Genomic DNA, 16240 nt, shown 5'->3' with positions numbered 1-16240 from the left:
ATAATAAAAGCAGGTATGCCTGTAGTGTCAGAATTGGGTTGAACTGTAGTACACCCAGCTAGTATCCTGAGCGTTGATTGGTGGCATAGGGGAAACGCCCCCCTCCGCACATTGGAATTGGGTCCAGAACCCAAAATAAACTGTTTTAATAATCCTCAGAGAAAAAAGTGAAGTGAACCAGCTCGACTTGATTGTCTCCAGGTTTGGGGGGAAGGAATTCTTTCAATATGGCTTTTTGGCTGTAGGGGGTTGGGTGGCGAAAGTACAGGAGCCAGTTTAGACTCAGTACTTCCCTCTCTTTTTCTGTAGACGCTTCTATTTCGTGTTGACTCTTGAATTTTCTTTTTTTTTTCCTGGTGGTCCTTTTAAAATCTAAGTCAGGTCATATCACTCCATTTAAAATTCTCCAGTGCCCCCCACCACCTCTTTGAGAGTGAAAGCTGAAGTCTCTCACTGGCTCTCTGGGCCCGTAAGGCTCTGCCTGCATCCTCACTCCCAGTACCTCCCTAACCTGGTCCAGTTCTCTCCTCTTCCTTCTTTCTGCTGAGTCCCGCTGGCCTCCCTGTTAGTCCTCAAGCTCACCGGGTGTTTACCTGCCTCAGGGTCTCCTACCTGGAACATTCTTCCCTCCTTCCACCCCTTCCTATATCCTCAGGGCTTGCTTCTTTTCTTTCTTTAAATCTTTGCTAAAATATCCCCTCAAAGTGACCTCTGACTGAGCTCATTGAAACTACAGCCCTCAGCTCTGTCCCTGCTTGTTTTCGTTTTCCTCCATAGCACCTGTCACTTTCTAATACACGGCATCGTTTCCTTCTTCATTTTATTTACAGATTGTCCTGCTGCTCTTCTCCCTCCCAAGATACGCGTCACGAGGGCAGAGATTTTCTAAAATAGCACCTGGCACACAGCATTTCATAAACGTTGGTTGAATTTGTTTGTTTGTTTTGTTTGTTTTATTTTGCTCATGACATCGAGGGAGAGAAGTTCTTTGAGGATGTTTCTCCTGCCCCTTCCATCCTTCTCACTCAGTCTTCTCCAACAACCTATTTCATATATCTTGATGAAAGGCAGTCTTGTTCCTAGAAAACCTGTTCCAGGGTGTAATAAGCTTGCAGTCAACCTGTTCCAGGGTGTAATAAGCTCTTAAGCAGGATTCCTTACTTGTAGAGCAGTTTATCCAACTACATCTTTAAGCATCTCAGCTCAAGTTTCGTTGTTCAATGGAGTAACGTAGAAATACATACTGAAATAAAATATCCTTCACTCTAAGTGTCTTTGTTCAATGGGGTAACATAGAAATACATACCTAAATAAATAGCCTTCACTCTCTGCATTGCAAGGTCTATCTATTTTGGTGGTAAGGTAGTCTAGGAGGAGAAAGAGAGGGCAGTTGGAAGTTTATTTTGTTTATTTATTTTAAAATTTATTTTATTTATTTATTTTTGGCTGCCTTGGGTCTTTGCTGCTGCACGCGGGCTATCTCTAGTTGCGGCGAGCAGGGGCTACTCTTCGTTGTGGTGTGCGGGCTTCTCACTGTGGTGGCATCTCTTGTTGTGGCGCATGGGCTCTAAGGTGCGTGGGCTTCAGTAGTTGTGGCACGTGGGCTTAGCTGCTCCACGGCATGTGGGATCTTCCCGGACCAGGGCTCGAACCCGTGTCCCCTGCATTGGCAGGCCACCAGGGACGCCCCGGAAGTTTATTTTAACTCCCTTGTTTTGAGTCATTTATTTGCTATTCCTTCTTTTATTTCCCCCACATTATTAATGCCTCTTTGCAAGTGGGTGACTTCTGTGAGTGGCAGAATTATGAGCAGTGAGGAGGGGGTTCCCTTCAGACTTCACTACATATTTTTCCAGGTGTTTTTTCTTGAGCCTCTGCATCCTTAGGCACTTCCGGTGATAACTAAATCTCTGCTAGCCCCTTGGCAGATTTTGAAGGTATTTAATATGAAATCAAAACACGATTTTAAGTGAGATATTGATTTTGAAGATTCATAACCAAAATATATGTAGTTTAATGATACATAGGTTTGTCTCTCAAAAACTCTGTGGTCTTATTAGCTTCAAACCACCTCAGCTAAATCCTTTATGTTATTTTGAACTCTTACCAGTTAACTCTGAAGACACTTGTTCACTAGAATCAAAGCTCACTTGATCATTAGACTAAACATGAAAAATCATCATCATTGTGTCTCAGGTGCTATATGCCAAGTACTTCACATGTGTCATCTCATTTAACCCCCCCCAGAAACCTATTTAGGTAATTAGAAGGGTAATTTTTTAAAGGTTAAAATCATAACCCTAATACACATATAAAATGCACACATGTCCATTTATTTATTTAACGTATTTTATTTAATGATAACTTATTAACAAACGAGGAAACCAATAAGGTGTTATAACTGATTCAAAGAACAGTTCAAAGAACTACACAAATGTAGTCAATTAGGAATACTGAAATGAACTTACAAATAAATGTAAAACAGGTTAATATCCAAAAACAATGATCAATTACATTTCAGTAGACACAATTTGCATATGGACAAGACTCATTTGAATTACTATCAGTATTTTACATCTTGTGGAGTTACAAAATAGCTCAAGGAAATAACCTATATGGGAAAAGAGTCTGAAAAAGAATGGATATATGTATGTGTATAACTGATTCACTTTGCTGTACACCTGAAACTAACACAACATTGTAAATCAACTATACTCCATAAAAAATAAAAATTAAATTTAAAAAAATAGCTCAAGGACAATGAAAGGTAGAGATAACCCAGAAGGTTGTGCTAGACAGGTCACCCGATACTCTTCACCCATTTCAAAGTCTTTTACTATTGTTGTTTCAGTGTTTTCCTGACAGTATGATTCCAACTTTGGAGGTTTTAGAACTCAGTGCATAGGAATAAAAGATCAGTTTACTATAAATAAAATCTTCAAATTTTTGGTAAACAAAAAATGATCTTTAAATAAAGCAAGTAATCACAGAATATTAGATCTGGATCAAACGTTGCAGATAAAACTTCACATTTTATACGTGAGAGAATCTGAGGTTAAATAGTTTGCCTAAAGTCATAAAGCTGGCTGTTGGCAGGTCAAGAGAAGAACAGAGAAACCAGGACTTTCTCCTAGAGTATTATTAAAATAAAGAGAAACAAAAAGATTTTAAAACCTTGTGTGTTAGAATTACCTTTAGATATATTACATTTAACAAATTACCCCTCAGGACTTCCCTGGTGGTGCAGTGGTTAAGACTCCACACTTCTACTGCAGGGGTCCCAGGTTCGATCCCTGGTCAGAGAACTAAGATCCCACATGCTGTACCACACGGCCGAAAAAAAAAAAAATTACCCCTCTATCGTTACCAAGATGAACTGGGGTCTACTTGCCCATGGCACAGCAAAGCCAGTCTACTGACACTGGGCAGTGGTGAAGGAAAGTCCAGCGTTTACGTCAGGGCACCCAGAAAGGAGAACAGGGAGCTCATGCTCAAAAGGCCCCAACTCCCTGATGGCTTTCACAGAAGGGTTTTTAAAGGCCATGTTTTCAGTGAGGGTTGCAGGGTGCATGACTTTCTTCTGATTGGTGGGTGGTGAGGTAACAGGGTGATGCTTCTGGAATCTTAATCATCAACCTTCTGGTTCCAGCCAGGCTGGGGTGCATGTGCTTGTGGTCAGCATGCAGTCACCACCCTCCACCTGGGTAGGGGGCTAACTTCTGCAGAACTACTCAAAGATAAGTGTCAGATTGTTATGTATAGACCTTGAGGGGGAAGTAGGGGTCTGCTTCATCACTGAACTGTTGTTTAAACCATCACTCCTTTTCTTGCTTGGCTGCTTTTCCTTTGTTTCTGCATTCCCTCACTTGCCTAATTAGTAACTGCTTGGGTCTGCTCTGTGGAACTCAGGGTAGGCCTAGAAGATTAAGCCTCTTTCTCCAAACAAGAAACAGGGGACATGGAGGACCTTTTGTACCCAGGGGGGCCCTGCAGGGTCCTGGTCAGTTTTAATCCCCCCTTTTCTCTGATATTCCTCAATCCTAGGGGGACCAGGGGTGGGACAAGAAAAGGAATACAGTTTTGGATAGAGAAGTTAATCATAAACTTGGCAGGGGAACTCGGTTTTAGGGGGACTCAGTTTCACTACGATAAAAATGAACTGAAGCAAATATCAGTTAGGAAAGTTCCCTAAGATCATAGTTCAGGATAAGATCAGGGACTGTGTTGGTATCAGAAAACTTATTTTCTCCCATCAGGGCAAAAGTGACAAACTCACATTGCCTAATGACACAAATGGTATATTCATTTTAAGATTACAAATATTTTCTTTAACTGTAAGGTTTCACTGAACTGAGTATTATTTCTTTGATTCAATATATCTGCCAGGAGACATTCTCTGAAAAGGCATGCTCATCAACTGACAGTCTCTTTTTAATTAAGTCAAAGGATTCCCCTGCCTTAAGGACACATTATCAAAGAGATTACTTCAGTTACAGACTTGGACACTGCTTTAGTAAATTAAGGATGTACTTGACATTTAATCCAACAGAAAAGCAACCTGAGAGCTACAATATTTAAATTAAAAATCAAGTCATGTTCAGATTTGATTCATATATATGTACATATATATATATATGTATATGTATATATAAACAAATCAGTTTGTTACAGTGTTTCTTTGCTACTTAAGCTACTGAAATGCATGTATAGGTAATCAGTACAGCTTGATTTAACATACTTTCACAAGTGGGAAAGTCCTGGAGATCCATTGATCTGCTTATTCATATTGTAGTTGTCAAGACAGGCAGACCCTCAGATATATTGCATGTTCAGTTGCACTAAAATAAAGCGAATATTGGAATAAAACGAGTCACGAATTTTTTCATGTGAAAAAATGAAAAAATAAGTACATATAAAAGTTATGTTTACACTATACTATAGTCTGTTAAGTATGCAATAAAATTATGTCTAAAAAATAATGTGGATAACAATTTAAAAATATTGCCGTTGGAAAAGTGGCACTAACAGATTTGATTGATGAAGGGTTGCCACAAACCTTCAGTTTGTTAAAAAATACGGTATCTGTGAAGCGCAATAAAGCATAGCACAATAAAACAAGCTCTGCCTGTATAACAGTAAGTAAACAGATACCATAACTTACTGTTGTGGGAAATAAGCAAAGGCTCCTGCATGGGACTGAATCACATAACTGTTTTTTCTACTGAATCCATGTCCGTTTTCCAAAATCATTCACTCTGACTTTGAGAAAGCAGTCCTCTGACCAAAGTAGCAACTAATCAGTCAACATTAGTGTTGGAGAAAGATTGTTTAGGTCTTTTATGACCTAAAGGCTGGAGCACATCTGGTGAACAAGGAAAAAGTGTTGCAATCTCTTGTTTGGAATAGAGATCATCTGTCCTGGGCTAGTACATGCTTGGCTAAAAAAATTACTTGTGCTGGCAAAGGCATAAACATTCCCAACATAATGAGATTTTCTCTTCAGGTACATCTTGCATTTGGAAAAATCAAAAATGTTGGAGAGACTGCTGTGAAATCTCTTCACTGTACTTGCAATTTTAATTGGTTCTCCTTCCAGCACCACGACGAGTTTTAGACACCACCATCTGAATGTCATATTGAGCACTTTGGGTCTGTCGAAAACTTTATTAAAATTGCAAATTGGGATTTGAGTATACAGACTATAGAGGTTAAATGAAACTGGGATTTAATCTAGAGAAGAGAAAAATTATTTTTAATCCTGAGTTAGTGATTCAGTAAATGCAGAGACCGCCTGAGTTCCACGTTTAGTTGACGTAGACCATACAGCCTCTCTTTTTCTCACAAATGCAGATCCAATTCATGAATAAATCTGTAGGCTCCACCTTCAACATTTATCTAGAAACGGACTTCTGTTGTCACCTCCACCTCACCTTGGTCCAAGCCATTGTCCCACTAATTTATTACTATAACCAGTGATATCATAATGGAAGATACTGAATTTATCAGGGAACATTAAACTACTATTTCTTAAGAATTTGGGGACTTCCCTGGTGGCGCAGTGGTTAATAATCCCCCGCCAATGCAGCCCTGGTCCAGGAAGATCCCACATGCCGCGGAGCAACTAAGCCCGTGTGCCACAACTACTGAGCCTGACTCTAGAGCCTGCAAGCTACAACTGCTGAGCCCGTGAGCCACAACTACTGAGCCCGTGTGCCACAACTACTGAAGCCCATGCGCCTAGAGCCCGTGCTCCGCAACAGGAGAAGCCACTGCAATGAGAAGCCCGCGCACCACAATAAAGAGTAGTCCCCGCTCACCGCAACTAGAGAAAGCCTGCACACAGCAACGAAGACCCAACGCAGCCAAACATAAGTAAATAAATAAATTTATTTTTTAAAAAAAGAATTTTGATTGTCTGTGTTCACTCTGAGTGTAAAACGTTATCAGCAAAGGCATTAACGAATCTCCAGGCTTTTCTACCATATTTGATTTCTGAAATATTTATACTGATAACGGTTTACCTAGACATATTTAACCTAGGCTAGGCTGTGTGCGCTTTCTACTTCGAAAAATATTCCTGTGCAGCTCTTACTATTGTAACACATCAAACAAACTTAACCCAATTATTTCTAGCATCTCTCTTTTCATAAAATAAAAGCACAAACCTTGGTGCTTTTCCAGAGGCCCTCTAGGAAATCTCAAAGATGGTTTTATTATAAAAGATAGTCTGAAATTTTTTTTAAAATTCTATATAAAAAATGTTGTCAAAGGAAATTGGGGGACTTGATTAAGGTAGGATAATGGGTGCCTGAGAAACTATTTAATCAAAGTGACAGTATAACACTTAAAAATAAGCATAGATGGGAATTCCCTGGCAGTCCAGTGGTTAGGACTTGGCACTTCCACTGCAGGGAGCATGGGTTTAATCCCTGGTTGGGGAACTAAAATCCCACATGCCACATGGTGTGGCGGAAAAAAAACAAAAATAAAAATAAAAATAAGCATAGAAAATAAATGTCCATCTATGAACCAGGAAGTGGTCCCTCACCAAACCCAGAATCTGCCAGCACTCTGGACATGGGCTTCAGATCCAAGTCCCCAGAACTGTGAGAAATAAGTTTCCATGGTTTATTAAATAATTAAATTTTTTAAAAGCATAGAAATAGCATTATTGTACAGAACTTAGCTCTTTCATAAGCGAGGATCTTTGCTTTTCTTTTTCTTGAATAATCGAGTTCATAATAAAGTCAATATAAAATGAAGAAAATTATTTAAGACACAGACCCTCTGCTTTGTAGGCAGATTACACATCAGGTAAACAATAAACTTTGATATCATAGGTGAAGGCAATAATTGGTAAACCAAGGAAGCCAGCCCATCAGAATTGAGAAAATTTTGTTATAATTTTTAACATTTCATAGCTTTTATTGAGACTCAGGTATAATAAATCAAAGCAGATAAATTCAGTTTCAGAGTTTTGTGCTTAATTATGCTCTTTCATATTCTGGAACAAACTGACATTTTAGGACAGTAGTTTCTTAGCGTATGATGTCAAAATAATACTAATATTAATACTAGGATGACATTAACATAAATATGCAGTGTGTTCATTATTCCTATCTTCAAACCAATCAAATAACTTTTCAGTTTTTCAATTTCCAAAACATTAAGTCTTGATATTTATAACTCACATAGACAAAAGTTCTTTAGGATACTCAACAGGTCCTAAAAGTATAAAGTAACTCAGAGACTAAAAAGTCTAAAGATTGTTGCTTCAGAACAAAACTAGTGTTCCTTGAAAAGTGAAAGAACAGTGGTATTTCTCTGTCACTCTTTTTCTTGGTATAGTTTCAACCTCTTGTTTATAACCTTTCATGAAAGTGATGAGCTTCTATCTCACAGAGAAAAGCAGGGAGTGGACGGTTGAGAGCTATCAGACACAAGCCTTTCTTAGCAGACTAGCAGCACCCATGAATACACATAACTTTCTGCAGCTGTATTATTATGGACTCAATAGTTGTGTCCTGCCACCCCAATCCACATATTGAAATCCTAACCCCCAATGTGATGATATTAGGAGATGGTACCTTTGGGAGGTGATTAGGTCATGAGGGTGGAGCCCTCATGAATGGGATTAGTGCCCTTATAAAAGAGATCCCAGAGAGCTGTCTCACCCCGTCACCCATGTGAGGACATGTCACTCATGTGAGGACACAGAGAGAAAATGCCCATCTATGAGCCAGGAAGCAGGCTCTCTCCTGACACCAAATCTGCCAGCACCTTGATCCTAGGCTTCCTCGTCTCCAAAACTGTGAGGAAATAAATGTTGTGTAACCCATCGAGTCCATGGTATTTTTGTTATATCAGCCTGAACAGGCTAAGACACACATACATCTCTTACATGGTCTTAAAATGGCAAAAAAAAAGAGAATACATTGATTAATATGACCCAAAGCTATAGCTTCTCTGTAGCACAGAAAAATAAAAAGCCAAAGTATATAATGATCATCTGTTGTTTAACTCAATTTAATGTCAACCCAAGGCTGGATGGGAAATGTGAGCTGGAGGAAGACGGGTGGATAAGACATAACAATCAAAGACAGCTTGGAGGTTCTGAATTTGGGTGGCTCCAGGGGCAGGAATGCGATGAAGAGAGATAAAGATCTCAGGGTGGTAAGCAGGGTGGTAAGCGCCTTTCTCTGAAAGAGACGATTTCTGTTTGAGATGAAATGAGTTTGAGATGCCAAAACAATCAGAGGGAAATGAGCATCAAGCATTTGGCCATTCATCACTAGATTCGCAAGATGTGTCAGGGCATTCGTTTGCGCTGGGTCTTCAGGGTAACAGATTTGTGAATTGTCCTCATTGAGGTCATGCAAATAGACGAAATAGCCAAAGAGAAATTTGCTTCAGAATTTAATTGTTACTCTGTGCATAAGTATTACTTGTTTTGTTCCTGAAATAGTGTTGCTTGTAACTGTTTTGAAAGTGCAAAAGCCAAAAGAGGTTACACCATAGCACGTTCAGGCTTGAGGTCACCAACACAATTAAAAAAAAAAAAGTTTTGATGAACACTTCAAGGAGACTCAGAGAATTATGCCAGTTTCACCTTCCTTTTCCCTACTTGGAACTTCCTTCTGTGTTGGTTTCCCTTTAATTTGTGACTTACTTGAATTTTTAGCTCATTAATTTCTTGTTGTGCCTGACTTGAATTTTGCAACACTGTTCTGGTTTACCTTGATGCCAACCTGGAAGTCTAATGGGATTCTGCTTTTGCAACTAGCTCATGGTTTTTATTCAGGAGATGATACGCCCACCTTGCCTAGGTGCCCAGAGCACAAGTGACTGGTTTTCAACTCATGGTAAATCTAGTACAGCTTGTGGCTCAGTCACCACTATCTTTTCAAAATGTTTCAGGAAATTTATAAACATTACAAAATTATGTTATGAAAACCAATTGTATTTCTACCTTTTGCAATGTACACATCAGTATTTAGGACAGTGCGTGGCACACAATAGGTGCTCAATAAATAAATGTTGAATAAATGGGTGGGGGTCTTGGATAGGTAGTTAGGTAAGTTTGAGTTATTTACTGAGGTGGTTCTCATCCCCTGTAAGTTGCACTGTGAAATTTGAACTACTTATTATGCTGGGGGTAGAGATGGAACCATAAAATGTGTGGCATTTGACCTCAAAGATAAGCCCTTGAAACACACGTGAGAAAATATTCTTGGAACTCTAGACTTTTCATCTTCAGAGCTGGGTTTTGGAAAGACGATAGTGTTTTGAGTTTCAAACATATGGAGATTTAAAATTTAAGAATAATAAATGGGAGAGGGAGAGAATAGATAAAGAGCCAAGGTATGCTTGTCCCCATCTTCAACTTGACCACGTTTGCCCAAACTGTGGAAGGAGTCTCTTTGGGTTGGGGGAGGAGGAGGGTCTGGTTTGAGTGAACTCTAAGGTCCTTTACCCTGTCTCCTCGTAACTGGTCCCAGAGGAGGTTATGAGTGGTGCAGTTCTGGGCTTGAACATCTGGGAGTAGAAAGGACCTATGTGTCCTGCTTCCCAAGAAAGCCCAAGGTTGTGGCAAGTCCATGAAAGAAGAATCTCCACCCAGCAAAGTTCAGTGGCAGTCAAGGAGGAGTGGTGTCATGGCATCTCTGGATAGAGAAGGTCCAAGGCGGCTGCCTAAGTCTTACTTGACTCTGACATAGCCCAGGGGGCGTAGACTAAAACTTTCCATTCTCATTGAAGGTCATCAAAATGGCAAAGGGAAGAAAGGTCGTGGAGCTGTTTGGGATGAAGATAACATGGGATGAACTTCATGAACTTGAAGTCCGTAAGTGATGGGCCAGACTATGTGATGAGGTGATAGCAGGGGTGCAGCCCAAATCGATGACCTGAATTGACAAGTTGCCTCTCTGTAGAGGCCAGTGGAAGAGAGAGGGTGAGAGCAGACCCGAACTCTTCCCCTGCTGGAGGATCCCCGCTAGCCTGCCACATCATTATGCCCTGGGCCCTGAATCTGTGCTGGCGGTAAGATGTCACATCCTGAAGGGACTGACGGTGTTAAACCTGAATGCAGGGATAAACGACTGAAGTCTTTGACTTTATTTAGCAGGTATTAGATTGCCTTCTCAGCCAGCAGACAAAATGGGGACTCTATAGGGATTAAGTAATCAGAAAAATAAATTATCATTACAAACACCTGCGTTTGGGGCTCTCTCCTCTGTGCTCTTCCTAATATGTGTATTTCTTTAAGAGTGAGCCCAGGTACCTACTTGGTTACCAGAGGACTTCCAACTAAGTAACAAAGTAGCAAGACTTCTTAAATCTTATAAGGGTAAAACATAAAATAGTTTTGAGGTATGTGCATTTATCACTTAGAGATGCAAATACTTATAAATTTTTTTTAAAATTATTTTATTTATTTACTTTTGGCTGCGTTGGGTCTTCGTTGCTGCGCACGGGCTTTCTCTAGTTGTGGTGAGTGGGGGCCACTCTTCCTTGCGGTGCGTGGGCTTCTCATTGCGGTGGCTTCTCTTTGTTGCATGGTGCATGGGCTTTAGTAGTTGTGGCACGTGGGCTTAGTAGTTGTGGCTCGCAGGCTCTAGAGCACAGGCTCAGCAGCTGCAGGCACGGGCTTAGTTGCTCTGCGGCATGTGGGATCCTCCCGGACCAGGGCTCGAACCCATGACCCCTGAATTGGCAGGCGGATTCCCAACCACTATGCCACCAGGGAAGCCCTATAAATTGTTTTTGAATGTGCTCCTCTAGAAAGACTCGAGGAGGTTAGGGGCAAAGGCAACCGATCCACAAGAGCAAGAGTTGTATTTTTAGTGTCTGGCTGAAGTGTTTGTAATACTAATGAAAGTTTAATTTCGGAAGGGACCACATCCAACTGAAGGATAGGGAGCAGGAAAGAGCTTTCTTCAGTAGCGTAAGGTCAGACGCGTTTTTATTTCCACTGAAGCTTGAAATTCAACTGTGTTTAGAAAATTTCAGCATCCCAATGTTGGAAATAAGGCAAAGCATAAAGTGTTAGATGCAAAACAAAAAAATAAATGTTTGTGTGTTCCACTCAGCAGCCCCATCTGAGAGGAACATAAATTGGATTTACGTACTGTAATTTAAATAGTCCAATATGAGGGAATACATCAGATAGAGAAGCAGTTCTCCCTTATTTTCCTATCTGCAACATGTATACATGGGCAAAATGAGGAAGAAAATGCCCCTTTTGGGCTTACAAAAAAGGATAGACCAAATAATAATAATACCCCAAGTTATTTACATAAGATTTCATTATAAAATTCTTTAATTACTCTTATTAAGATAGTTAGTGGGCTTCCTAGATAATACACATTTAGCTCTCCTGTCTTTGCTTTACCCTACATTTACATATCTGTTGACTTTGAAAGAAGATTGTTATATTATCAGCAGTAATATATGCTTATTGTAGAAGATTTGAAAAGAATAGGCATAATCTTGCTACCCAGACATAATAACTTTTAATGTTTTGTTATGTATTCCTTAAGGATTTTCTCTATGCATCTATACATTTATTTTCATAGTTGATATCATAGTACCTAAATAATTTTTCATCCTGTACTTTGTAAAATAAGTATTTTCCATGGTTAGGAAAAAAACTTTAACCCTTTCATTGATTAATTCATTTTCCGTCTTATGTTGTATCACAATATACTCAACTATTAATATTTTTTGAACAGTGTGTTTGTTTTCCTAGTCTAACATTATAAACAATACAAGGACTGTTTTTAAGTTTTCATATAGGGCTACATTCCAGTTACCGTTCCCTGATCGACACCCTCACCTCACACGCAGGATAGGGTCCTGGAGTAAGTCTAACCCCACTGGACTATGGCTTTATAAGAAAAGAAAGTGAGAGAAATCTTTCTCTCTCTCCATCACGTGTGCACATAGGGAGAGAGGGCAGCTGTCTGCAGGCCAGGAAGAGAGCTCTTACCAGAAATGACCTGCTGTACCTTGACCTTGGACTTGTAATCTCTGGACAGTGAAATATAAGTTTCTGTTATTTAAGTCACCCGGACTATGGTATTTTGTTATGGCAGGCTGAGTAGACTAACACATTTTAAAAGTTATTGATACGTACTGATAAATTACTTTCCAGAAAGTTGTTACCAATATACATTTCTCCAGCAGTATGTAAGGAGTCCTATTGCCCTGTACTCTCACTAGCACATTCAAAACATTTTTTAATTTTATTCTTTCAAGATGTATCTATGTATCAGTCATCTATCTCTCTTATCTATTCTTTTAAAGATTTATTTTTTATTTTTTTGGCCACGCCTCGGGGCTTGAGGGATCTTATTTTCCCAACCAGGGATCGAACCCGTGCCCTTGGCAGTGAAAGAGCGGAGTCCTAACCACTGGACCTCCAGGGAATTCCCTCTTTTAAAGTTTTTTGAAGCTTGTTCTTTTAAAGGTTTATTTCATCCAAATAGACTTAGCTTCTATGGCATTGCCCCATGGATGTACCACTATATTTTGAAGTTCTCAGTGTTAGTAGTATTTCATAGAGGTAAAAATGGCCACTCAGGAATCCTAAAGCAAACACGTAAGAAAAAAAAAAAAAACTTTTTTTTAGTTTCCATTATTTCATCATCTCCATTTTATATTCATGGAAAGGAAAAGCTAAGAACTAGGAACCTGAGACGGTTTCAAGGCAATTTGTTAATAGGATTGACAATCAAAGACCTGTGATGTAGGCTTTCTTCAATATGAAGCCCTCATCTGTTTTGCAATGAAAGATGTCATTTTTTTTTTCTTTTTGGCCGCGCCGTGGGGCATGTGCAATCTTAGTTCCCCGGCCAAGAGGTCAAACCCTTGCCCCTGCAGTGGAAGCACGGAGTCGTAACCACTGGACCACCAGGGAAGTCCCCAAAGACGTCATTTTTGTTAGAAAACAGTAATGTAGAAAAATTGTCACATGCACAGAAACCATACTCTCCCTCAGTAGCTTTTTATCATGCTCTTAAATAAAGCCCTGGCTAGCAGAGCATTCTCCTTTCCTCACTATGCACCCTAGACTGTTTATGTTTCCTGAACGATAATTTTCTTTCCTTCGGCTTGCAATAGAAATCAGTAACTTAAGAGACAGCTTGGATCTGAGAACTAAATTCCACTTTTCGTCTCCTTTTATACTAAGAACATTGTACCGTGCTCTGTGCAGAATGCAGATGTTCATAGCATAAATTAGTTTACTATTAAACGGTAACAGAAATTTGCCAGTGATTGCCACTGACAGTTTATCCTGAGGATAAATTCATAATGGTGTGACTTGTGTCTGACTCACTTTTCCATTCTCCATTCTTAACTCACCTGTTCCATACAGTATTACTTTACAGTACACTGTGCACTGTTTTCCTAACTTTGCCCTGAGCTGGCACCAAGTGAGTGGAGATGAAAATATCTTTCACGTCAGTCTGTCTTGCCTCATAACATTCTCAAGCTGTTTTCCCCATTGTAGCGTTTCAAGGGCAGTTCTGCCCTGCTGGGTCTTCTTACAGCAGTTTGGATTTCCATGGCAGGGCTGCCTGCAGAGTTGATAATGGCACAGAGAAGAGAGAAAATTAAATTCTCCTGCGTTGACCAAGTGGGCAAAAGAGAGCAATCCAAGGTCAAACAAAGGATATTTCAAGAGTCAATCTTAAGGGACTTTCATTTTATGGAAAACCCAGCCAGAAATGCCCTCAGCTCAGAAAGTTTTTCTTATGAGGTTTGAGTTTGCATCTTAATGTTATTTTTATAGCATCAGTACTGGTTTTCATCTACCATAAATAGAAACAACAACAACAATAACAACAAACCACTGAGTTGAGGAATTGAAATGATAATGTGCGCAGAGTGATGAATGGGTAGGGTATGGAGTAAAAATGCCAGTTCTTCATATAGAAAAATGTTCTATTTCAGGAAAAAAAAAAAAAAACTTGTGGTTCTTTAAAAAAGCCATTTCAGTGACGCTTGTTTTGTTCAATTTAGAAGTGCAGGTATAGCAATTCTAATTTCTTAAATGTCAAATGCTCTTTAAATTGAACAGAAAAAGATGTAATTAAGTGTGTAATGTACTTGGAATGAAATTAGGCTCAAATTTAATTCTTCTTCTGTGCCCACTGTAGTGTGGGAGATGCCAGTTTTTTAACAGTCATATAGAAAAAGATGACTTTTTAGTATTAGGATCTAATATAATTGAATGCATGCTGGAGAATAATACTCACATAGTTTCAATGGAGACTTTTAGAAAAGACTTGTGTCTAATTCAAAGAACATTTTGATTTTTGCAGAAGATCAGGTGGTGTTTCTCCTCTTTCTGTTGACCTGCATGCCTCTGAGAGGTGGGGTGACCAGGAGAGCTCAGCAATCCCACATCACTACAGTTCAGTTAAGATCCAGAGTTTTAAGTGTATTGGTATTCCCCCAGAAAAGGGAACTTTCTCTCATAATATTCAAACATGCCATAAAATAGTAACTCATGGCTTTATCAAGACTGCCCCAAAGTGGTTATGTGGTCCTAGACAAATTTTAGACAAATTAGAAGTTATCAAGCCCTGATCTCAAAGAAAAAGAATAACCGTATAGTGTGATTACTCTGTATGCTAAGTGTGTCACTTGTATTATATCATGTAATTCTCGTAACAGCCCTCTGAAATAGTTACTATTATTATTTCCAAGTAACAGATGAAGAAACTGAGACTGAGACATGTCAAACTTATTCCCCCAAGATCCCACAGACAGTACATGCTGGACTTGTGATTAGAATCTACATTTTGAAAGTCACTTTACTCTCTTGCTCCTGATCCTACACAAAGTCTTTTAATTAATTAATTAATTAATTAATTAATTAATTTTTGGCTGCGTTGGGTCTTCGTTGCTGTGCGTGGGCTTTCTCTAGTTGTGGCGAGCGCGGGCTACTCTTTGTTGCGGTGCGTGGGCTTCTCACTGAGGTGGCTTCTCTTGTTGTGGAGCACGGGCTCTAGGCACGCGGGCTTCAGTAGTTGCAGCACGTGGCTTCAGTAGTTGTGGCTCAGGGGCTCTAGAGCACAGGCTCAGTAATTGTGGCTCACGGGCTTAGCTGCTCCGCGGCATGTGGGATCTTCCTGGACCAGGGCTCGAACCCGTGTCCCCTGCATTGGCAGGCGGATTCTTAACCACTGCGCCACCAGGGAAGCCCCTGATCCTACATAAAGTCTTGTAGGCTACAGGCGGTATGCTTGGGATGGAGGATTTGGAATAAAATATTTCTGCAACTACCATATTCTTAAAATGTTATGATAGTTTATGAACAAACTGGCTACAAATAAATTTTTAGCATTGCCTGTAAAGCAGCACAAAGTACACATTTGATATTTTGAAACCAGTACATGCTTAAGATTTCACAATACTTGATTTTTTAACTGGTAAGTGGTCTCATTTTCCCAAATGTAGCCCTGAATGGAAGGGCCCAGGGCCTCTCGTTGTCTTTGAGCTAGTTTACAACTCAAAGTTGGAGTAATGCAGATGAATTTTGTGCAGAGGAATACAAAGGATCATCGCCCTGTAGATACCACCCAATTTTGCATCCATGAGTAAATTTACTTCAGCATTCCTAATTGTGTGTGTGACTGTGTGTGTGTGTTTGAATTCTTCCTTGAACCAGTTGTAACGTCTGACTGACTTCCCCCATAATTTAATGAGTTAAATAAAATCTTTGATGTACGTT

At 39.7% G+C, this 16240-nt stretch overlaps 1 long non-coding RNA gene across 1 annotated transcript in view; it reads left to right on the top strand.

Moving 5' to 3' along the window:
- Nucleotides 1–16240, top strand: part of LOC309650935 — a 33000-nt gene extending 16760 nt beyond the window's left edge. The window contains exons 2-3 of the long non-coding RNA XR_014257835.1: nucleotides 10258–10993; nucleotides 15444–16240. This is a non-coding gene — a long non-coding RNA (uncharacterized lncRNA). The remainder of the gene's footprint in view (nucleotides 1–10257; nucleotides 10994–15443) is intronic.

Source organism: Balaenoptera physalus (assembly GCF_965194825.1).
Source record: "Balaenoptera physalus genome assembly, chromosome: 20".
Taxonomy (NCBI): domain Eukaryota; kingdom Metazoa; phylum Chordata; class Mammalia; order Artiodactyla; family Balaenopteridae; genus Balaenoptera; species Balaenoptera physalus.
The sequence above is the reverse complement of the archived record's forward strand: the minus strand, read 5'-3'. Positions and strand labels throughout refer to the sequence as shown.